This window comes from Dermacentor andersoni, chromosome 5 (genome assembly GCF_023375885.2).
Source record: "Dermacentor andersoni chromosome 5, qqDerAnde1_hic_scaffold, whole genome shotgun sequence".
NCBI classification, from domain to species: Eukaryota; Metazoa; Arthropoda; class Arachnida; order Ixodida; family Ixodidae; genus Dermacentor; species Dermacentor andersoni.
Window position 1 is genome coordinate 90,576,462 of NC_092818.1, and position 25,467 is coordinate 90,601,928.

Genomic DNA, 25,467 nt, shown 5'->3' on the forward strand with positions numbered 1-25,467 from the left:
TCGGAAGCGCTAAAGCGAGCTGAAAACGAAAGTTTGAAGTGCCACGTGCGCTGCGGTTCTGATTAAGTGGTGAGGCTTTTCCACCTTGACAACATTTGAAATCACTATAATAGGTAGTGGCTGCCTTTGGAGGCGTGCAGCATTGTAGGCTACTGCTCGGTGCCGCAGTGCTGGACGTACGCAACGGAGCCCGGTGTCAGCTTTATTCACACGTAGTCCCAGGACAAGAAGCTGCGTAAAGCTTGGCTCGCGAAACTTAGAACCAGCAAACAGGCATCGGCTGCAACTCGGATGTGCAGCAAGCACAGAGGCTAGGAACATTTCTGCTACGGCGCCGGGCCTGCGGGGTTCAGCGAGTAGCAGAGAATGAGCACTGAGACGTTCTCCCGCGCTCACTGCCCGGCTAATGTCACGACAGTTTGGTCTATTAACTTGTTGATGCTAGACACTGGGAAGTCTACTGGAAGGGAAAGGGAGTGGTAAGAAGCACACTAGACAAAGGCATGGCATATAGTCATGTTTGTGCTATGAATTAACGCACTGGATTACGAAAAAGAAGCTGCGCGATATCGCCCACAGGGTGCATACAGTGCGACGCAACTTTAGAAATAATATTGTAACGTCCAAGAATTTAGAAGAAAAAAAATTATTGAATTGTCGCGGCGGCATGGCACAGTCGCCGCGTAGACGTCGAGGTCCCTTGTTAAAACGAATTTGTTTTTGAACAGCTCTGATAACGTCCACGCAAGAATGGTTGCTTGTAGGCTGTCAAATGCCCATATTCTACGGCATAAAGCACACAGTTCGGTGCGAAAACGCTCCCAGTGAAAGCGAGACATTGTGCGTAAACATGCATGCAGACGCGCAGTCGGTCACCGCGAACCCGTGTGATCGCTGCATGTATTGATGTTTCATTCTGCTATGCGCCATTTAGTTATACAGATCGCCCACTGTAAGAATACATTTCGGATAGTTTGCGCTCAGCCATTGCCGACCTTTCACGCAAGCAGCTTCGGGAGACTCCATCGTGGCGACCGCGCCCAGTGGCTTTCACTGTACGTATTCGGTAAAGAGATGGCATCTGTAAACGATTATGTGCTTTCAGTTTGCCCAAGATTATTATTTCGGCAGTAATTAAGTTCCCTCATATTGAGAATACTTACAGAAATCTACAGGAGGGCTTTTTATTAAGCGGCGTAAGCCAAACCTGTGGAGAGCGTGCCGCGTGATCCCTCATACTACACTAGGGAGGCGCTTCTGACAGATGGCGACTCCGTAAGTCCTCACCCCCAATACCAAGCTTTTATCGTCTTCTAGGTGTGCAAGGCTGATGGCCGCCTGCTCGGCCACCTCAGGACTATCAGTGCGGACCGCGCACACGTTGATGACCATGCCACCTTTGTTGACCACCTGGTACATAGGGTCGTCTGCCAGGATATTTGGCGGCGTCTGTAAAGCAGCATGCTTTACCGGAGGCGGCTGCCTGTCGGAGGAATGCTTTGGCTCAGGCAATTCTTCTGTCGATGTTGTGCTCTGGGTTCATATGCCTGGGCAGAGGGGCTGCCCTGATCTTTTTCCTCTGGTCGGGTGTTAGCCCGTGGCTGTTACACTCAATCTCCCGAGGTGCGATGCTGATTTCTCGTAGGATCCACCTGCCCGCAGGTGTGCCGGACAGCCTGGTAATCTGTGCTAGTTCCTGTGCCTCCGCAATCTCGCTCAGCATGTTTTACATGCCTAATGCGTCCAGTGCCTCCGTGCTTGTGAGCATGGGTGGACCCATGGCTCTCTTGTCGACCTTACGCAGGAGCGTTTCAAGCTTGTCTCTCTCCGCTTTGGACCAATTGTGCATGGCCGCCATGTACACGAAGTGACTGATTAAGAAAGAAAGAAAGATTAAGAAAGGGCAACGTCTGAGCCGACGGCTAAGACGTTGCCCTTTTCATCTTTGCAGTAACGATTGCTTCGCTTCTAGCATGTGAGCGAGTCTACTGTGCACCTTCTCAATTTCCAGGTCGCAAACGCGCAAACACAAGAAAATACAAATAAGCATAGATCCACAACACGAACTTGTTGCATCAGAAATGTTGCGCGGCGAGAAGAGGCAGCAGCTTCCGACGCTACACGACAATTGAGTCCCACGCTTCTTCCAAGGTCGAGATTCGGCGAGACGCCGTCTGAGAGTCAGCTGGGAGCTGTAGTCACGGACACTGCGAGCGTTCGGCGTGACCGCAGGGAAACGCGGAAGGAACGTGGACGGTGTCGATGGTAGCTCTATCCCGTCTTGAGGTGTGTTGCCTCGTTGGTGCTGCTGCAGCCCCAACTCGTACCTACTACCGTACAATGGGTGATGAAATACCAGGCATGATATGCAATGTAGAATGAAGACAAAACCTGAGCAGTGCAGTCATTGCATACTCATGCTGTAATGATCAAATCTGTTCTGTGCGGACTAAATGTCTTGATAAATAAATGTCTAACTGATATATACATCAAGGCGCGTTTTCACCGCTCGTGACACTCCATATAAAGAAGCGATGCGCTTCGAAGCCAGCGAGTGAATGAGCAGGACGCGCACGAGGTTTTTGCTCTGTGGCGCACATGTAGCTGTTCATAGAGTCAACCAAATTCGCTTACTTGTGAAGACATCCAGCACCCTTTAGGTACCGTCAATGGAGTCAGGGTTTCGCTCGCACCGGTAATATACGCTATATTCAAGGGCCACCATACTTGCTCTGGCTGGCTGCCAATATTTATTGTGTTATCTAATTAGCAACGGAAGCAACTAAAACACAAAGATGTTCTGTTAAGTATCTTTAATTTTCCTTCATGTCTTTAAATGTAACCCTAGCAGGAGTTAAAGGAAATGTGCCATAATAAGCTGGTGTGGGGATTTGCGAAGCCAGTTCCTTAAAAAATGGCTATTTATCGTGGTGGCTATGACATGTAACCTGTAGCGTATGTCAAAGCCCCGAATTCGCCTTAAAAGGTAACATTTAATAATAAACTATAATTATTATTTGAATCAACTAGACAATAACTTATACACGTTGATTTTGAAAAAGTAGTTCATAATTTCTGTTCGAGATCACACTAGCTAATCCGGCGTCAACAGTGAATGGAATTCTGCTGCCACCGAAATTCGCGTCATACACACTGCTTGCCCATCATGCCGCGGGAACGCGATACACAGCCATCTGCCGTGTAGGATGCTCAACTCCAAGCAAGCGCGGGATAGCCCGGATGTTCCCGTGACACGAAACTAGAGGGTACTGGAATGAGGGAGTGGGTCCAGCGGATGGTTTGGCAAGGGCTGAGGGTGTTGTAAAAAACGCTGAAATTGCGCCAGCACTGTCGTCGCCGTCTCCTGAAGGTCCGCCCGTTTCGGCAGCGCCCATTGGCTGAGGCGAGCTCGGCCTGACTGGCTGTCGTCTGCTTTAAGCACTGTCGTTGTCGTGACGTTAGCTTTGTTTCCGTCGGTCTTTCTCCATATTATTGACTGCAGGTCGGTGGGGAAGAAAATCACCGTTCCCGCAACAGAGTATCAGAACCGGATGCAGCAGAGTAAAACGCCTGTCAAGACTCCATGGAGCTGTGGTATGTCTGGGACGCGATAAGCGTCCGACCGGCGTACGGAGCCGCTCATTCAGGTGAAGGCGACGGTGGCGCGACAAATTTTTTCATAAAGGAAGCCTCAGCGGAGAGCCCGCTGTGGACCCACTCCCCGTTTCTAGTACACCCTATGGAAATTGCGCAGTTATCCCCGCTTGCGTAGAGTTCCCGTGTTTTTATTTTGGTCGCTTCATCACTGCTTGCCACTACAATAATAAACCCATAGCAAGAAGAGGCAGTCTTGCTAGGCCTGCTGGCAAGCACCTTTCTGGCGATGCGTGACGCGCAGAAGCATTCACTGAGGAGACGACGCCTCCGGCATTCATGGGTCCGTTCTGCTTTGCAAGAGCGCGCGAAGCTTGGTCCAGCCACCTTGTCAGATCGCTTAGCCCGTGTGCTTCGCTTGGTACTTGTCACGAAAATGACGGGGCGGTTACGCACCAATTCGATGAGCATTTCCGATGTTGCGACGCGTTCGAAGACTGCGGTATGACGAGCACGTCGGGCTTGGCCGCGATCTTTCGTATTGCTAAGCCGCGCTCCGATTTATTCGCGGTGAGGGAATCCGGCGGCAGCTGCCGCACAAGTCCGTCCGGGAGCGATCGGCGCGGAAGGGGCTATTCAGGCGGATCTCGCCGCCGCCGAACTGGGTTCCGCGCCGCTCTGGACGGCGAATGCCTCAGTGTGTACGCGCCATTGCACCGTCTCTATTTAATAAATCAACGAGGAGGTTGTAGGGCTGTAGGAGTGAATGGGCGCTGACACATGCTGACACTAACCTAACCTTAAAATTTTTTACGCGTCCTATCTGCGCAAAATGACCGTATGTAGCTCATGAAAGCACGATATACATTACTTCCTATATATTGTGTGAAACTATACGTGACATACTGCAATACGAGTCACCATGCGGAGTGGCCTATGAAGGTCTAAAACAAATATCGTACATGTAGCAATGGGGCAACCCCGAGAACAAAGTGCTTACACCTTTCGGTGGCCCGCTACGCAGAAATATTTCATTTTTTTAAGCTCCCACTCGCTTGAAAGGCTCTTTTTCTTTAAAAATTTAAAATCTAAGGCCGCTCGCTGAACAGGCCAGACGTTTGCATGCACAGCGCAACTATTTCCGTGGTTTTGTTGCGAAAATCCTTCAGACAGATCTAAATAATTTGATCGGCAACAAGGACCTTTACTGCTTCTACGAAATGCCTCGATTCGACGGCCACAAACGAGGAACGCGAAAGGCCGCTGCGAAACTGGATGTCGTAGCCATATTTGTTCATTTGGACAGTGTTTCTAGCACAAGCAATGGGTTCTGGAGTTGCCAATGACTGGTTTCGCCACAATAAGGCGAACATTTTCATACGAGCGTTTCGCAGTCGTGCTCACTCCATTACAGGGATGGCTCTGGTTCTGAGTCTAATAAATGAAATCGAACACATACCCTAAAAATATGAAGAAAGATTTCAAAAATGTTATTTTACTTGCGCGTGAGTACAGGCTACGTAGTTGTGTCCAAATTCACCTTGCCATTTTATTCAGTAGAACAATGGAGCTCACCCCGACATGAAACATTAAGGTAAGTTGAAAGCACCGGCAAAATTCCTTTTCTTACACGAAGGCGAGCCACATAATGGTAAGAACAATACAGGAGGAATTAGGAGAATGAACACCGAATGCAACACTCAGATCGAGACAACTCGTAGGGTGAAGACAAAGGTATTACGATAGGTAGCCGCGCCACGCGGAGTGTCCGATCTTAATTATTTCGTGCTCCTGAGGAAAGGTAATAAAGCAGCAATGGTGACATACAGCAGCGGCCTCGAGACCGGGCCGAGGCAAGCCTAAGACTCTGTCCTGAGCAAATGTTCCGGTGAAAGATGCTGAAAAAGATAATCGGAAGAAAGTGGAGTTGTGCAACGTAGCAATGTACTCAAACGTAACCTCAGCAAGCTTTGATCAAAGTTTACTGTACCCCTAAAAAAATTGAAAGTTTGAAAGTAATTTCTCCTAATGGGGGGGAGGGGGGAAGAATACCGCAGCTTATTCTTATCAACAGTTCTGTAAGATTAATTGCTAAAGCGCGCGGAATTTAACGCTGTTTATAAAGGTAAATAAGAAGCGAAAATATGTCGAGTGCCTTAAATTTTGGCTTTCATACCAAATAAAGAAACGGGTTATATCAACTTGGTCCCGCGAAGCACCGAGCAACAAAACACTGCTTTGTCACTTCTCTCTTTCCACTGCTAAACCATGATGGTGCATGCAAGTTTTAATGTGGCTTTTTTTTTCGTTGAGAACTCTCTAGCATATGAAAGTGTAACATGAACAAAAATTTCGGATTTACTGAGCCTTTTGCAGCCTATATTATCCTTTCGGAATGTTCATTTCTCCGAACAGCAACCTGACGCCAGTTTACAGAGAAAAACATCCGACGCGGAGCATTACGGATTCCTATGGCACGATTTTAAGATTTTTCTGTTTTCATTTGCTCATTATTATATTGAGAACGGGCACACTGCTGGCATTTCACCTGCTATGAGTTTTCCACATATAGTCAGCTTTTTTGTGTTCCTACGGTAACATTTCTTGTGCTAATAGTCGACATTATGCAGTCGCGGTTTTTCGCCAAGATCTGATATTCTTTCGTTGAACTTGTATTCAAAAATACGTTTTTTTTCTTATTTGGTAAGGCAACGTACACACAAGAACTCACCTGGAGGGCTCTCAAGATGTACGTAGCGTTCCCGCCAAGACTAGGGCTTTTTGTGTAGGTGGCTATCGTATGTTATGCTATTCCTTTATTACACGAGAGCAACATTTTGCGAGAAAAATGGTTCGTGAAAACGCTGGATAGACACGAAACTTCAACACATTCTCGTCTGTCCCATGTGTCTTTGTTTAATCTATTCGCGCTGAGTCCAGTCATATTGAACACATGGCCTGCAATCAAAAATGTAAATCTGTAGTACCATTGCCACCTGAGCAGTCAGTCAATAAGTAAGAAAGACCATGCTTTAAAAGAGCATAATGCCACGTTTCATGGGATTATTATGTCCAGCACAATATTTGTGGCAGAATAGGAGTTCGCCAGGTAGGTTAATATTCAAATGGAGCATTTTTGAGCAGAAAGCGTTTTCTACAATCCGCAAGCACGTGACGTTAATGGCGTACCTGTTGCTATGAAAAACCGCGTGCCTTTCCAGCTAGAGCGTTATGTGCTTGCTATATCTACGTATGTGTGGCTTGAGTGATCCATTTGAAAAGTATGCAGAGGAATCAGCGCAGAGGGAGGGGGCGGGGTTCTTTTAGTTTGAATGGTGATGGATAGAGTGCTTAAACTGCGAAGCATATTTGCTCAACAGCTTCGCGGAGATATGCGCGAAGAGAACGAAAATACGCGAAGACAACGGAAACCCGCTATCACCAGCAGGTAAACAATCGACCGAGCACTGGGCAGAGCGTTATCGCGAAGCTGGAGGTGTTGCCACAGCTTCTGTTCCTTGTAGCTGACATCATTTGCTCATAAACACCTGTGAGGAATATATTTACAACATCATGCAAATGGATCTTCCGATTATGAAATTACATTAGAGCATTACAGGGAAATATAAGGATGCGCTTCTGAGATGCAAGTTTAAAAAATGACTGAATATATTATGTTGATGGTTTGCTTACACGGGCACAACCTCATCGCCCCATCATTGAATTGTGCTTGCTGTGTTACGAATAGACTCGTTCCTGCAACGTTCTGTCAAACTGCGAAACTTTCATATAACCATGCGTTTTTAAATATGTAGTGTGTTCTTTGCTACCTTCTCCTTGGTTCCAAAGAGGAAATGTGAACATGTGTGAGTAAAATCTTTGTCGACAGAAGCTTCGTAACGACACTGAAAGATACTTATGGGCTCTTGCACCATAAAACTTAGTACAGCTTCATCATATTATAAGTGAAATATATGCCATCTTTTCTTTAGTTGCTTCCTTCATCACCTCTCAACTTTTCCAGTTAAGTCAACTTTGCAAACTCACGAGACAAGATACGGGATCACATGCATTATTCAGTATTAAACCATGGAAAAAATCTAGGAGCGCTGTTTCTTCAGCAACGGTGTTTACAGCGGCACCTTCTACCTGTGTGGACGCCATAAAACCTTGGCTTAGTTCTTCGATTGGCGCACTGGAGTTTAAAGCAGCAACAACACGGGCCACCGCACGTGAGCTGAATACGAAAGTCGCCTTATCGAATTCGTGGCTCTTCTCAGAACGCCTCCCTTGTTTAATTTCAACGCCTAGTCACGTATCTTGGGAGCATAAAAAGGGTAGAGGCTAATCCATTGCCTTGAGGTGATAGACAGGGGACGTTAAAGGTAAGCTTCAATTCACCATTCCCGCCATGCTGTTTTGCCTGAAAGAAAGTTCGATACAAAGAAGATATAGCTCTTGAACTGGAGCACTCGCTTTCACAAACATACCTCCCATTGCAGCGCGTCAAAAGAAGCAGTTAATTTTATCAAGCACGTCACGCTGGCGTGGAATAGACGCTTTGTCACAATGGCAGGAGCCCATTCAATTTAGCTTCTTCTTTGTTTCTTTTTTTACTGCTGACATCGGCAAACCCACTATTATAAAGTTACAACGGGATGGATGAGACCATCTGAGTTCCACAGTAAACCAAAAGCGTTATGCAAACAAAAAGCTTCAGTTGATTGAGTTGGATTCATGGGAATTATTTTAGCCAGATACATGGCCCTAACAAGGAGTTGAAGCTCATGACTTGTGTTTTCGATACATATTTATTATCACAGCGAGCTAACCGCAAACTAAGAGTGTGCTGAATCACGTAGGACATGGTCATACAAGAGACGTTGCATATACAAATGTTCTGGCCGCATAGTGCCGAAAATGTAGCAGTGTTAGAATAGTAAAACTTCCTTGTGGAATCTAAGACTATTGTTTGAGTAAAATAAACACAATGTATCAAAATGAGTAATAACCATTTTCTCATTTTTATAGCAACATGGAATATGAATTCTTCTCGAGGTCGTCGGGGGCCTTTACACATCGACGCATAAAATTACACGTCCGGAAAGCTAAGGAAGTCGTAAATTATAAAAAAGTGCTTTTAAATAGCTGCAGCAACACGGCAATGACAGTAATGAAACAAGGAAATGTCATATTGCCAGGTGAACCCACAGTGTCTTGTGTGCTGAAGGAGAGGGGGGCTACTAGAACGCTGCACTTTATTTTGAAGGGATACACATATGGAGAGACTGGCCGAATTACAAATCGGAAGGAAATTTCCATATAGCATGCGTAAAAGCACGCGATTTTTATTGCATGACAGAAAATTATTTAGCAGAAGTTATCTACCTCGTGCGCAAACTCGTGAATGTGTGCCCTTGTACAACAACTACAGGTATCCTGCAGCGCAATCACTTGGACCTGTCGCAGGCACGTACCCAGGATTTTTTTCGGGGGGGGCCCACCACCTCCATCATCATCATCATCATCATCATCATCATCATCATCAGCAGCAGCAGCAGCAGCAGCAGCAGCAGCAGCAGCCTGTTTTATGTCCACTGCAGGACGAAGGCCTCTCCCTGCGATCTCCAATTACCCCTGTCCTGCGCCAACCGATTCCAACTAGCGCCCGCGAATTTCCTAATTTCATCGCTCCACCTAGTGTGTTGTCGTCCTCGATTGCGTTTCCCTTCTCTTGGTACCCATTCTGTAACCCTAATGGTCCAACGGTTATCTAACCGGCGCATTACATGACCTGCCCAGCTACATTTTTTCCTCTTGATGTCAATTAAAATATCGTCTATACCCGTTCGCTCTCTGATCCAAACCGCTCTCTTTCTCTCTCAACGTTATGCCTAGCAATCTTCGTTCGATCGCTCTTTGCGCGGTCCTTAACTTGCTCTGAAGTCTCTGCCCCATATGTCAGCACTGGCAAAATGCACTGATTGCACACCTTACTTTTCAATAATAATGGTAAGCTTCCAGTCAGGAGCTGGCAATGTCTGCCGTATTGCGATCCAACCTATTTCTATTCTTCTGTGAATTTACTTCTCATGATCAGGGTTCCCTGTGATTAATTGACCTAGGTAAACGTACTCCTTCTTAGTCTCTAGTGGCCGACTGGCGATCCTGATGTCTTGTTCCTTTGCCCGGCTATTTATCATTATCTTAATCTTCTGCATATTAATATTCAACCCCACTCTTACACTCTCTTTGTTAAGGTCGCCAATCATTTTTTGTAACTCGTCTGCATTGTTGTTGAATAGAACAATGTCATCGGCAAACCGAAGGCTGCTGAGATATTTGCCGTCGATCTTTACTCCTAAGCCTTCCCAGTTTAATAGCTTGAATTCTAAGCACGCAGTGAATAGCTTTGGAGAAATTGTCTCCCTGTCTGACCCCTTTCTCTATAGGTATCTCCCTGCTTTTCTTGTGTAGAATTAAGGTAGCTGTAGAACCTCTGTAGATATTCTTACGCGAAGGACGAGTCAGTAAGACGAGAAACTATTTACAGATTACATTTACAACAACGGGTGCAGCGCTGACCGGTTAGATTCACAGCGCGAGCCGAGTTCGTTCTTCCTCCTCTTTTCTGGAGTGATGGCGCCTACGTGCCTCGTTCAAACAAACAAATACCACACGCATGTAGCAATATTTTCCAAGCTTTTTACGTAAGCGTTCTGTACTCCTTGATTACGTAGTGCCTCTACGATTGCTGGTATCTCTACTGAATCAAATGCCTTTTCGTAATCTATATAAGCCACATAGAGAGGCTTATTGTACTCTGCAGATTTCGCGATAACCTGATTGATGACATGGATGTGATCCATTGTAAAGTATCTCTTCCTGAAGCCAGCCTGTTCCCTTGGTTGACAAAATCCAGTGTTGCCCTTATTGTATTGGAGATTATTTTGGTAAATATTTTATATAATACTGAGAGCAAGCTAATGGTCCCATAATTTTTCAATTCTTTAACGTCTCCTTTTTTGTAGATTAATAGAATGTCTGCATTCTTCCAGTTTTCTGGGACCCTTGCAGTCGATAGACACTTCGTATAAAGAGCCGCCAGTTTTCCAAGCATTATGTCTCCTCCATCTTTGACTAAATCGACTGTTATTCAACCTTCTCCTCCCGCTCTTCATCGTTTCATGTCTTGCAGGGCCCTTCTGACCTCATCGCTAGTTATAGGAGAGTTTCTGTATCCTGTTCATTACTGTGTCTAAGTGAGGTATCGTGACTCCTCTGGGTACTGTATACAGGTCAGCTTAGAATTTTTCCGCTGCATTTACTATATTTTCGAGATTGCTGATGATATTATCCTTCTTATCTTTTAGTGCATATATCGTGGTTTGTCCTATGCCAGGTTTCTTTTTTTACTGATTTCAGGCTGCGTTCATTTTTTACGGCTTCTTCAGTCTTTCTCATGTTATAGTTTCGAATATCAGTTATTTTCGCCTTGTTGATCAGTTTTGACAGTTCCGCGAATTGCGTAACGCCGTGCGGCCGCCAGTCCCATACAACCGCGTAGAGCGCAGGACTCTGCGATTCTAGACGTACTGCGCTCACCGCGAAAGGTTAGAAAAACACCCGCATAAGCACAGCAGAGAAGCGGCTACGTGAGGCGGTTCGACCGATAACTGTAGAAGCGTCATTCAAAACAAGTAATTGTTCTCCACTTCCGGCGGCGTTTTCTCTATTTCCTTTTTAAATAAAAAGATGTTGATCCATAAATATTCTCATAAACAACGGTTAACCTTTTTATTATTCGCTTTTGCTCGCAGTTTGGTTGTTGCCTTGGCTCTCTGCCATAGTAGACCGCTTAATTTCTCAACTCCTTGCGATTTTTGTTTCCAGTTGCGAATTTTGCACGAAAAGTGCTATACAATTAGGGAAAAACAGACGAGGTAACGGGCGACAGTCATCTTGCTTATGGGTTTAAGGGTTATTGCAGGGTTTCATGATGGACGCTCTTTCACAATATTTTATTTCCCACCTTATCTAACCCATATCACGTGTATATGGTTCCGGGCAGCGTTTCCGGCGCATCTGCCAGCGTCGCGGCCAGCCGTAACTCAAGGAAATAATGAAGCAAAGGGATAAGTTAAACGCAACTGGCGTTTTCTCCGGCCGCAACTCGTTCAATAAGAGTACAGACCAGCTGAGTAACAGCCGTATCCCTCTCCTGGTCCCAGGATCAGCCTAAACAAAGAAGGTTGAACTAACAAAAGCAACAGCTATGCGCGTGACGGTTGAATAGATGGTGACAACTGAACACATCTCGAGTTAATGAGAAAGTCTATGAGAAAACCGTCCTTTACATTACAAGAGATGCCGATAACTACCGCCATATAAAAGGAGTGAAAAAGGCAGCATAATGCTGACCGATGAACAGCTGCCAAGTCTCAACATTGATCTGGCGGCGCTTTAGGAATGTTTGAGGAGTGGTGGCGTGGGGGGGGGGGGGGGGGGTTATGCCACTTGATTTCGGGGGGGGCCCGGGCCCCCCCGGGCCCCCCCTTGGGTACGTGCCTGACCTGTCGCCTTTTCCTTCGTTCTGTGTCCTCAATACTCCAACAAGTATTTTTCTTTTCTGTTCATACTCCGAGCAAACGAATCGCCGGCTACTTCCAATAGCGAATTCTCGAATCAAGTACTACTAGAATAGCAGGGATAATATAATCCATGTACTCGAAATCTGGAATAATAGCACAACGCTATCAATAAACGCTTAATAGGCATAAAAACTGTAACAGTGGGTACAGCAGAGGTCCACTGGCCCTCTGCTCCTATCGCACATAGTGTTCATGGCAATGGTAATTATGCTCTTTTCATAATCAAAACATTGCACTCCCTATTTTACAGATTGTCTCAGTGAGCAAGTTGGTCTTTCTATTGGAATTGACTACCTTGAGAAAATGACAACATGTAGGAAGAAAATACGACACTGGCCTTTCATATGGTAAGTCAGGTCGACGTTGTTACTTCAGGCACATTGGAAAACGCCAGCTGAAAAATGCCAAGAATATAAACCTCTGTAAGCGACCGCCATTCGCTGCGACGACACGTAGTTCTAAAAGCAGCGAAATTATTCACCATGCGCAGGTCTGTCGAAACATGGTCCGTAAATGTACAGTGCGTGGCTTATCATGAAGTCGAGGTCACAGAAAGGTCTACTTGTATTAAGGTTGTGTTTGTTTCGTAAGGGTGCAGTCTCGCGGGGAATTGGAGTGACCATAAGCATTACTGACAACCTAAGTGTATCAGCAAGAAGGAATATTCATGGACAAGGAACTGTATGATGAAAATTAAGTGTTTGAGTACACATTATTGAGTACAGTTTTTTTCTAATGATTTAACTGAACCTTGGTGCCAAAATGATATCGAATTTTGTGGCTTTCATTTTTTTACGAGGAAATGGCTTAAAGAAGGAAATTCACAACAAATGTTCGCACGTATAACCTGAGCATTTCATTTGGATAAAATGTGCCACGACGTTTAAAAATGTTCACTGCATACAAGCTATTACCTGCATGAATGCTTCAGCTTAAGAATTCCGCAGTTCTGTGCAAGTTAGTGCTGTGATGTTCTGTTTTGCTAGCACACGGCTGGTCTCATGCTTGCATATACGTGCGCAACGCGCTCTCAGGTTCGCCAAATGGGTGTCTTTGAATAGACGGCGATTCGCTGTAATATGGGTCATGCTATAAACGGAAACATTAAGTCCACAAAGGGTTCACGTAGTGTCACAAAGAAACTCGGTCACTATTTTTTGTGCTATCAGTTCAAGGCGCCGGACATTTGTTGAGGGTGACAATGTGGAGTCAAAAGTTACTATCTCTGTAATGAGCTTAATGAGCAGAGGAGCGCGCTCCCTTCGAACTAATTCGCGTCTGCATGGCTCAGCCAACCTCATCTCTGTGACAAAGGAGAATACATTATAGCAAAAAGCAATCATCTCTGAAAGTGTTTAGCAGCCGTTTCTTTTGACACTGTGTGCCACCCAGAAAAGTGCCTCGAAGCGGCTATTGTCCATAGACAAAGAAAGGTTAACGACAGTTCCTTGCTATTTGTATCTTTGTGAGGGAGCTTTTTTTGAAAGGTCTTTTTGTGTAAAAACACATGTGTTACAATGGTTGTTTTCAATGCTGACGCGTTTAAAACGCTACCAACCGCATTTCCAGGCATAGCCTTAATCTTCGTAACGGTGCACGGTTGCTCAGAACACATGGTAACTAATAATGATAATGTTACAATACTAATACCAAAATAAAACCGCCGAAGCACCAGCTACGAAGACATTGTGACTAAAAGGTAGACCGCTCACTGCCCAATCTGCGAGAGCCGACAATGCAACATGCGAGCATTGCGCGTATGGGGATGATGATATTGCCACAAGGTGTCGCGAGCCAGCGCCAAACAAGAAGTTAAGCGAGCTCTGCAAGGTGCGGGCGCTGAAAAAGAGGAAGAAGGGGCTGAGGACGCAGGCTTGACAGTATCCACGCCATCTTGTCCATTTGTCTGTATTGCCGACGCTATGCACATCTTCGAGTGCCATTTCATGGTGATATCGTACCTCATGCCCCTGACACACGGGCAAAATTAAAGTCCTTTGGAGTAAACCCCTTTTGTTACTCTTAAGGACCCTTTCCAGAAAGGAGTTGCGCCGATGACACACGGCACCGCACTAACTTCCTTAGATGGTTCCTCAGATGAACGCTGCAAGAAAAATAGCGCTGGTTGGTAAAGCAGCAAGAGAGAAAACATTTTTTAAAAGCTGCGTATTGGGATGACATTTAGCTACTGTAGAGCCCTAAAGCATTTTTTTTCGTTGTTGATGCCTTACAATGCGCATATTAGTTTATTTTGTTCGCGTTTTTGCGCTCCTAGCAGTAATTTAAGTTGTTCCAGCAATTATGTAGAGTCGGTGTTTTCCTATGCTACAGTGTACTGAAATAGCTGTGCATGCTGTTTATTCTGGCGCTGCCCCATTTCTGTCGTCCTTTTCCACGTCTTTGTTGTCCCTTCCTTCGTACGTGCAGGCGTAACGCGTTTTATTCAATGTGCTATTCGCGCAATTGTCATCGCGTGACAGAACTGCGCATTTGCGTCATGGCTCGGCGAAACGCTAGCGATGAAGCAAGCGATGGTTTCACGATGCTAACACACCAAAGACGACGCAGGAAATGACACTGCCGGAATTCAACATGGCAGCACTAGCAATGTGATGCGAATGTTTGAGAGTATAGCTAGAGTGAATCTTTACTGTTCGCCAAATGGCATTACCGCTAAAAGTTAAAACATTTTTGCCAAGTAAGAAAATACTTATGGGGTACCGTAGTTTTGTGGCAGGTTTCCTTCTCTTGACGAGTTGTGCACGCTGTGTGCGAGAGTAACTCCTTTACCGCTCGAAAAGTAGATGCGCGATTTCCTTTCCCGCAAAGAAACTTTGCCTTAAGGGAGATACTTCTTTATCGTGTGTCACTGTGCTTCAAAGCCTTTCCGGTAGATGTCCCCTTACCTAAAGGACTTTAGAGTGCTCGTGTGTCAGGGGTATCATGTTCTCCTGCCTTGCACCAGAAGTGTCATAGATATCGCAAGCACTTACGCTTGCAGCTGCTCAGATCACTTCTAGTGATACCCTCGCACTGTCGCCGCGTTCCTGCTTGTAACGGCTGACATAATCTATGCCGCGAGCTGTTTCCCGGCTTCTATGTCGCATTAAATGGTAAAATCATTACAATTTAATTTTGCAGGATCGAAATCACCAAATCAAAGCCATCACGCTGTTTTCTAAGACCGCATCCTAATGCTCCGATAGGTGTGCACCCCTGAACATCTGTGGCCTGGTGGGCCGCGCGCCCTTTTCGGTTGTTTCTCGCGAGAAGTCCGGAACACGCATCACCGCCATCCCTTGGTCATATTTGCATAAAGCTACCATCGAAAAGGAAGAAATATTAGGGCAGTACACATCTCGCGATGACTGTTGACAATATTGCGATTAGCGGTCAAGCAATGCAGCGTCACACCGTGTTGTTGAAGTCACCTTTATTTACATTCTGCCGTGGTCATTCTGAGAATTACATTGCTGCGGCTGCATGCGGCCTACACTGTGTCCGGTATCGTTTCACTTTCCTGTGGCACTCGCATACCAAGGTCGTCCATGGGGATGAGGACGACGCATTGACCACGATGGAATCACGTCGACGGAACGACAAGAGGCGATGTTATGACAACGGCATGACAACAACGAAATGACGATTCGGAGTGATGCTGGTGAGATAATGATGGCCACGCGACAATGAGGCTTGAAAACATTGAGATGCCGACGTCAGCATGACGCCAACCGTATGATGGAGCTGGAATTAGAACGAGGGCACGAGCACGACGTTATGGCGACGACGGTATGAGAACGGGAGCATAATCTCGACTGTCTGACGACGACGCGATTAGACTTATGAAAGTGCATTGGCAGCATGATCAGGATTTAATAACTACCCGAGCATGATACTATGCCCCGTAGGGGCGTCTGCGTTAGCAGGCGTTTGGTGTGTTGCCACACCACGTATCCGAGCACACGAGGGTTGGACCCTCCCGCGTGTAGCCGTGCGCGGCTTAGCCGTGTCTGGGGAAAGGGGGATCCTGGAGGTTGAGCCGATGCTGGGTGCTTGGACTTTTAAGGCCCCCCGGCGGAGGCAACACACCTCTTTGGCCTCTGCTTCGCATAGACGGCACCTCCAGACTGACCCACCTGGAGGAAATCGGCAGTCGCCTTTTCCTGTCTCTCTCTTCCTACAACCTTCGTCTTTCCCTTACTTTCCACCTTTCCTGTCTCCTTTCTTCTATTTACTTCCTTCTTCTTGGCGGCAAGGGTTAACCTGGTGTATGTATCCAACCTTGGGTATGTTATATTGGGTTATAGTGGCAACGTACAGCTGGCGTCTGCGTTTCCTCCCGGACTCGTGGCGTCCCCTTGTTGGGCTCGGTGGCGGGCGGCTGGCGTAGCTGCCGAAATTAAATTATTCTGCATGGCTAAGACGTCATTCCCCCCCCCCCCCTTTCCGATCGTCCTCTTTCAAAAGGAGGACGCACCGAAGAAACTTTTCAGCTATTCAGCCAGCGCAATGAAACTTTCCCCCGCTTTCATGTGATGCACAGTCAAGATCCCGAAAAGACAGAACTATTCAACCTTTCATCGTAGCTAAATGCCTTACCGACACACTAGGTGCTGGCTACAAAGTGACGAAAATGAGTAGCGGCGACCTTCTTCTTGAGGTCAGCGACACTCAACAGCATGGCAAACTCTCTAATCTCCTAGCATTCCGTAATGTGGCAATCACCGTTACTCCCCACCGATCATTGAACACGTGCAAAGGAGTCATCTCTGATGAAGATCTACTGAGCCTAAGCGAGGAAGAGCTCCTGGAGGGCTGGAAAGAACACAATGTTATCCAAGTTCAAAGAATAAAGATCAAGCGAGACAACCAAGATATTCCTACTAAGCATCTCATCCTTACCTTTGCATCGAGCGTGCTACCAGAAACCCTAGAAACGGGATATACCAAAATTAGAGTCATGCCTTACATCCCAAACCCACGAAGATGCTTCAAGTGTCAGAGATATGGCCATGGTTCGCAAAGCTGCCGTGGCCGACTAACCTCTGCAAAGTGTCGCGAACACGAACACGAATCAAACAACTGTAATGGCACACTCCGCTGTCCCAACTGTGATGGACACCCAGCATACTCTAGAACTTGCCCTACATGGAAAAAGAAAGACATAATCACAATGAAAATCAAAGAAAACATCTCATTTCAAGAAGCGCGGAAACGTGGTTCCTTTTTCCATACCTCAGGGTATGCTGGTGCGGCGCGCAAGGGGGCAACGTCACAGCAGACTCCGGCTCCGGCCCAGCCCACAACGAGTGTGGTTGTGGCCTTGCCACCAGCCCCCCTGGCGTCAGCAGCCAGCGCTGCTGCGCCATCCCTGAAGGAGGGCCCATCGACCTCTGGGTCGGTGGCCTCCAAAGCCCTGCTTTTCGAGGCAAGGCCTACGCTTAAAACTCCCCGCTCGTGTGAGCGGAAGTCCAGCGGCTCCCAAGAGTCGATGGACACAACCCCGAGCCAGAAGGCGCATCTAGCGCCTCGGGAGCGGCGCGAGTCTCGTGACCACTCGAAGAAAGACAAAACCCGTACCATAATCACGGGGCCTAAAAAGGCTCCATAATTCTAGCTTGATTCTCTAGCTTGACTCCTCTTTACACACAGCATAAAAACACGAACAATATGGCTACACAAATAGTACACTGGAACATTAGAGGTCTTCTCCACAAGCTCGGATGACATTAAAGAACTCTTACACAAACGTAACCCAAAGGTGCTGTGTGTTCAGGAGACACATCTTAAATCCACACAAACAAACTTTCTTTGTCAGTACGCCATCTACCGTAAAGACCGCAACGAGGCGAATACCTCGTCTGGCGGTGTAGCAATAGTTGTAGACAAGTCCGTAGCTTGTCACCAGGTCGCCCTTCAGACGCCCCTTGAGGCAGTGTCGATTCGGGCAATTCTTTTTAATAAATTAATCACTGTATGTTGCTTATGCATACCCCCTAATTTTCATCTGGAAAAAAAGTGATTTTTATAACCTAATTGACCAGCTTTCGGACCCTTACATACTCGCAGGCGATTTTAATGCCCACCACACCATGTGGGGAGACCCGCGATGTGACGCGAGAGGTCGTTTTATTGAAAATTTCCTTGTGAACTCCGGTGCATGCCGCTTCAACAAGAAGGAGCCAACTTATTATAATATTTATAATAATTCATATTCATCCATAGACCTGTCTATTGGCTCGGCTTCAATTTTCCCGGACTTGCAAGGGGATGTAATCAAAAATCCCTATGGAAGTTACCACTTCCCTGTACTGTTAAATTCTATGCCTCAACATGAATTTCCCCTTCATACACCCCGGTGGAAACTAGCCTCTGCCGAATGGAATGATTTTAAGGAAGCAACTTACTTATCACGAGATCTTATCACTGATTTTAACATAGAAAATGAAGTAGCATATTTTACTTGTTTTATAATGGACGCAGCTGAAAAGTTCATTCCCCAAACACAAGGTCTCTCATGTAAAAGACGGGTACCCTGGTGGAATGAGCAGTGCAGACTGGCACGAAAGAAACAAAACAAAGCGTGGGGTTTGCTGCGTCGCTCCCCGACTGCAGAAAACCTCATAGAATTTAAACTCGCAAAGTCACAGGAAGGCGCACACGGAGGCAGGCAAGGAGGGCTAGCAGGGAGAGGTTTCTCTCGGGCATCACTTCCTACACCCAAGAGTCCAAAGTATGGAATGGCGTACAAAAGATAAAGGGGCAACAAATCCACCGCCTGCCCTTAGCGGACGACCAAGGGACTACCTTGGAGGACCAGGCGAACGCTCTGGGCGAATACTTCAAACATGTATCAAGCTCCACACATTACACAAAATCACTCCTCAAATATAAACAATTAGCTGAACTTAAGATACTTGATCGTAAATGCCGTCCGGATGAACCATATAATCGTCCTTTTAATATTGCCGAGCTTAAAGCTGCATTGAGCACATGTAGAAGCTCTGCACCGGGAGCTGATAGCATCATCTATGACATAATTAAGAACTTACACGAAGATACAAAAATGACACTTCTGGCACTTTTCAACTCCATCTGGGCTGCCGGGTACCTTCCATCTTCATGGAAGGAAGCTATTGTTATTCCTGTCTTGAAGCTCGGCAAAGACCCTTCCTTGGCGGCAAGTTATCGCCCGATAGCTCTTACAAGTTGTCTCTGTAAGCTATTCGAAAAAATGATTAATCGTAGACTAATACATTTCCTTGAACTGAACAATATGCTTGATCCCTATCAGTGTGGCTTCAGAGAAGAGCGGTCCACGACTGATCATCTTGTACGCATTGAAGCAAATATCCGCGACGCATTTGTACATAAACAGTTCTTCTTATCGATATTCCTCGATATGGAGAAGGCGTACGACACACGTGGCGATACGGGATCTTGCGAGACTTGTTGGGGATGGGCATCCGTGGAAATATGCTAAACATAATAGAAAGCTATCTGTCCAAACGTACCTTCCGCGTGAAAATCGGCAATGTATTGTCGCGACCTTTTATACAAGAAAATGGTGTACCTCAAGGAGGTGTGCTTAGCTGCACACTCTTTATCGTGAAAATGAACACCCTTCGTGCTTCATTACCGCCAGCCATTTTTTATTCGGTTTACGTAGATGATATACAAATAGGTTTTAAATCCTGCAACCTTGCAGTGTGTGAGAGGCAAGTACAACAGGGCTTGAACAAAGCATCTAAATGGGCAGACGAAAACGGATTTAAAGTGAACCGGAACAAAAGTTCTTGTGTGCTTTTCACAAGAAAGAGAGGCCTCGTTGCAGATCCCAATATCGAAATGTATGGCCAGCAAATCCCTGTGAACAAAGAGCACAGGTTCTTAGGTATCATACTTGACTCTAAACTAACATTTATTCCACGCATAAAATATCTCAAGGTGAAATGCTTAAAAACAATGAACTTACTGAAAATTTTATCCCATACAACATGCGGCAGCGACAGGAAATGTTTGATGAATCTTCACAAAAGCCTCGTTCGATCACGATTGGACTACGGTGCCGTGGTTTATCATTCCGCAGCCCCGAGCGCGCTAAAGATGCCAGATCCGGTTCACCATTTAGGAATCCGACTGGCCACTGGCGCTTTCAGAACACGTCCCATTGAAAGTTTGTATGTTGAATCAAATGAGTGGTCACTCCATCTCCAGAGAACATACATCAGTCAAACATATTTCCTGAAAGTCCACTCTAATCCTGAACATGCGTGTTTTAATACCCTTAACGATATGACATATGATACACTCTTTCGTAATCGTTCCTCTGTAAGACAGCCCTTCTCACTTCTTGTGAGGGAGCTTAGTGTTGAAATGGATGTCCCAATCCTCAAACATAGCCTAATGCCTCCAGCTAAGCTGCTGCCTCCTTGGGAGTGGCAGATGACACAATGCGATATATCTTTCATGCAAGTTACAAAACACGCTGCAGAGATTGAAATCCAAATGCATTTCCGGGAACTCCAATACAAACACTCCTGCACGGAGTTCTACACAGACGCATCGAAGTCACGCGAGCGCGTGTCCTATGCAGCCGTCAGCCCATCCTTCTCGGAATCCGACGCACTGCATCCGGAAACAAGCATCTTTACGGCTGAGGCCTACGCACTACTGTCGGCTGTAAAGCATATAAGGAAAACAAAACTCAAAAAATCTGTTGTATATACTGTTGGGGTCTCGGTGCTGACGCCCGTTATTGCCAATGGGTCGCAAGCCCCAAGGGTAGCGTTGGCCTGGCGGCCTGGGGCACTGGAAGCATCCGAAGATCCCGGCAAAGCAAGAGTAGACTGGTAACAGAACAACTTGTTTATTCTAACATAGCAAAAGAGCGGCCGGTCAGGTCGACCGAAGTGGAGAGACGGGAGAGCACGTAACTCAACAGTACAAATCGGAGCCTCTCTCCTGGCGTCCGGGGGCAGCTGCTCTTATACTCTCGGCGTCGCGGGCCAGAAGGAAGGTCACGGGATGAGCCCACGCGACGGCGGAGCATGAGCCCACGACGGCGCGCACGGTCGAGCCGAGAGACCTGCTGAACCGAGTGTAGTGACGCATCGCCAACCCGCCGACGGACAGACCTCCTGGCACCTCACTTGGGGGAGCTCCGCTCCCCGGCTGCCGCGCTTTGACAAGCGTGGGCACACACACACACACGCACGCACGAAGACACGTGGCACTGAAACACGCCTGGACACGCTTGGCGGGGAGGCGTTGCGGCGGCGTCGAACGGCCCAAAATGTCCGCCGCTTTGAACGAAGCCCCGGCGTCCGTTGCATCCGCGCCGGCATTACCGCGCGTTGTAGGCGAAACGTAACAGACCGCCCCGCCGGGGGAAGGAGATCCCGATGGTCAGGGGACTGCATCCGCTGTCCGGAGGGATGTCGCTCGATGATGCTCATAACCGAAGTCGGGCGTCCTTTGGCGTTTCTTGAGCGCAGCGCACAGAGAAGGCCTCGTTCTCACGTTCAGGTTCACACAGGACACTGCAAAGTGACTTCGGGAGAGTTGACATTTTTGTTCTCGTTTCCGGCAAGCGTTAGAACCACGCCTGAAAGTCAACCGCTCAGTCAGCAAGCACGGCACAACCCTCACTAAGCCCTGCCAGGCTCTTTCCCCTTTTATACTGCTGCCTAGTTCCTTACAGTAGTTTAGCAGCACTCAGAACGCGTCCACAAATCGGAAAATTGCACTAGAAAGCACATCATCACTTTGAAACACTACTCAAAAGCAATAAGTTAAAAAAAATCCTGCCTCAGGAAGAAAAACATCCGTAACAAGCAATTTTGAGGCTGATTCCCACGTTAGGGGCTTCGACTTAAGCCATCGGCGTTACCGTTGAGACTCCCCTTTTTGTAATGCACCTCAAAGGAATATTGTTGCAAAGCGAGGCTCCAGCGCAGGAGGCGGCCATTTTTGGGAGAGATGGTCTGCAGCCATTGGAGAGGGCAGTGATCCGTCTCAATGATAAACCTCGAGCCGGCTAGGTAACATGACAATTTCTGAACGGCCCACACGATACACGCACACTCTTTCTCGGTGGCGCTATACGCCTGCTCACGACTCGTCAGCTTACGACTAGCATACAGGACGGGGTGTTCTACTTCTCCATTTTCCCGTTGGCACAGTACAACGCCCATGCCTCGCTCACTAGCATCACACTGAACAACGAACCCTTTTGTGTAGTCGGGCGATCGTAGCACAGGCTGGCTTGTTAGGGCGCTCTTTAGGGCGCTAAAAGCTCTTTCCTTTGTCTCATCCCAGACGACTGTTTGCGGCTCTGTCTTTCTTAGAGCATCCGTTAGGGGAGCCGCGATATCAGAGTACCTGGGGATGTACCTCTGATAGTAGCCGGCGACACCTAAGAACGACCGAATATCGGTCTTCGTGCGCGGTTGCGGGAAGTCTCGCACAGCGGCCACCTTTATTTCAGAGGGGCGGCGACGACCCCGACCAATCACGTGTCCGAGGTAGACAACCTCGGCCTGTGCTAACTGGCACTTGGGAGCCTTGACTGTCAAGCCCGCATCGCGCAGGCGGGTTAGCACTGCCCGCAAGTGCGCCATATGCTCAGGCCAGGATGCGGAGAATATCGCTACGTCGTCTAGATACGGTAAAGCGAATTCTTGCTGTCCCCGCAACACTTTATCCATGAGGCTTGAAAAGCAGTATGGCGCGTTCTTCAAACCAAAACTCAAAACTTTAGGACGGAATGTCCCCATTGGTGAAATGAACGCCGCATACCTACTAGCCTCTTCTGTAAGTGGAACCTGCCAATAACCCCTGACAAGATCTAGGGTGGAGATAAACTGAGCGCTACTCACTCTCTCAAGGCGCTCCTCGATGTTAGGGAGCGGATAAATTTGATCCTTAGTGATGGAATTAAGCCTGCGGTAGTCGACGCAAGGACGAGGTTCCTTGCCCGGTACCTCAACTAAAATCAAAGGGGAGGTATAATCACTCTCACCCGCTTCAATAACACCGAGCTGTAGCATTTTCTTTACCTCAGCCTCCATAATATCGCTCTGGCGGGGTGACACCCGGTACGCCTTGGATCGTACTGGCTCTGGGGAGGTAAGCTCTATGTCATGAGTAAGGACAGAAGTCCTACCAGGCCTCTCAGAGAACAGACCTTGAAACTCTTGTAAGAGCTGGTGTAGTTCGGTTTTCTGCTCAGGCGACAGCGATGCTTTACTTATTAAGTCACTAACGACTTGATCGGTGTCTTTCCTGTTCGTCACTGAGCCTAGTCCCGGAAGCTCGACCGGAAGCTCTTCGGGAACGTTTACCATCATGCACACCACTGCTTCCCGTTGCTTATAGGGTTTGAGCAGATTACAGTGGTAAACTTGCTGTGCTTTCCGCTTTCCTGGCAGACTCACCACGTAGTTAACGTCCGACAGTTTTTGAACAATCCGTGCTGGGCCCTCCCACTGCACGTCGAGTTTGTTCTTTAGCGATGTGCGCAATATCATGACCTCATCGCCCACCTCAAAACGACGGGCCCTGGCTGTCCGATCATAATAAACCTTGGCCCTCTGCTGGGCCTCTGCCATTGCTTCACCTGACAACTCCTGTGCCCTTCTTAAGCGTTCGAGGAGCTTAAGCACGTACTCTACCACGACTGGGTCGTCGCCCCTGCCTTCCCATGATTCTCGAAGCATGCGAAGCGGAGATCGCAGCGAGTGACCGTACACCAGCTCAGCTGGCGAAAACCCCGTAGCCGCATGCGGCGCGGTCCTTAATGCAAACATCACTCCAGGCAGACACAGCTCCCAGTCAGTTTGATGTTCAAAACACAATGCTCTCAACACGCGCTTCATGACGGAGTGGAGCTTCTCAACGGAATTCGACTGGGGGTGGTGCACTGAGCTGTGTAACAGCTTTACCCCGCACCTTTCGAGAAAGGCTGTCGTCAAAGCGCTAGTAAACACTGTACCCTGATCTGACTGGATTTCTGCAGGAAAACCAACTCGCGCAAATATGGACAGTAGTGCATTGACTATCTCAACTGAGCTGAGTTCTTTAAGCGGCACTGCTTCAGGGAACTTTGTCGCTGGGCAGATCACAGTCAAAATGTGTCGGTACCCCGTGGCTGTTACCGGCAGAGGTCCCACTGTATCAATAACGAGCCGTCTAAAAGGCTCCGTAATGATAGGTACCAACTTCAACGGCGCCCTCGTTTTGTCCCCTGGCTTGCCCACCCGCTGACAGGTGTCGCATGTCTTCACAAAGTGGTCTGCGTCCCGAAAACACCCTGGCCAATAGTACTCTTGCAAGAGACGGTCCTTAGTTTTCTTAACTCCTAGGTGTCCGGACCACGAACCCCCATGCGACAAGCGCAACAGATCCTGACGATAGCATTGAGGCACGATCAGCTGATCGAACTCCACTCCCCTGCGGTCTAGATACTTCCGGTACAGGACCCCACCTCTTTCCACAAAGCGAGCATTTTTCTTGGCGATACCTTCCTTGATAATGCAGCGTATGTTTTCTAGGCTGCCATCCTTCTTTTGCTCGGCTATCAAAGCCGACCGGCTGACTTTTAGCAACCTGTTAAGTCCGTCTGACGTAGGCGCGATGAGCAAATCTGGAGACAGCTCTTCTAACTTTCCCGTGTCGGGATTTTCCTCTCCAGTATCTGCTGCCTTTAACGCTACAGGCGCAATTTTATTCAGTTCGGGCGTGCTCTGAATATCAGCTTGCTGCGCCTCTGACCCTTTTTCATCGTTCAACAACGTCGGCCCCGCAACTACCGCCTTTGCAGCGAGCTCCCGAACCTTCGATCTGGTTAAGGCCTGAACGCTAGCCTCACCAAGCAAAAGCCCCTTCTCGCGCAGGAGGTGATCGGACCTGTTCGAAAATAAGTACGGGTACTGGGGGGGCAGCATAGATGACACTGCGGCCTCCGTCTCAAGTGCTCCGAAAGGTCCTTCAATAAGCACTTTTGCTACCGGCAGACACACGCTATGAGCTTCCACTGCTTGCTTGATCCATGCGCACTCGCCCGTGAACATATCGGGTTCTACGTAAGAGGGGTGAACTACATCCATTGTAGCTGCGGAATCGCGAAGCACTCGGCACTCTTTCCCGTTCACGAGGAGGTCTCGCATGTAAGGCTCGAGAAGCTTCATGTTCTCGTCAGTGCTGCATAAAGACAAAAACA

The 25,467-nt window shown here is 47.5% G+C and overlaps 1 long non-coding RNA gene across 1 annotated transcript in view; it reads left to right on the forward strand.

Moving 5' to 3' along the window:
- Nucleotides 1–25,467, forward strand: part of LOC140218359 (uncharacterized) — a 284,811-nt gene that overhangs the window by 132,886 nt on the left and 126,458 nt on the right. Inside the window, exon 2 of the long non-coding RNA XR_011894638.1 lies at nt 12,496–12,592. This is a non-coding gene — a long non-coding RNA (uncharacterized lncRNA). The remainder of the gene's footprint in view (nt 1–12,495; nt 12,593–25,467) is intronic.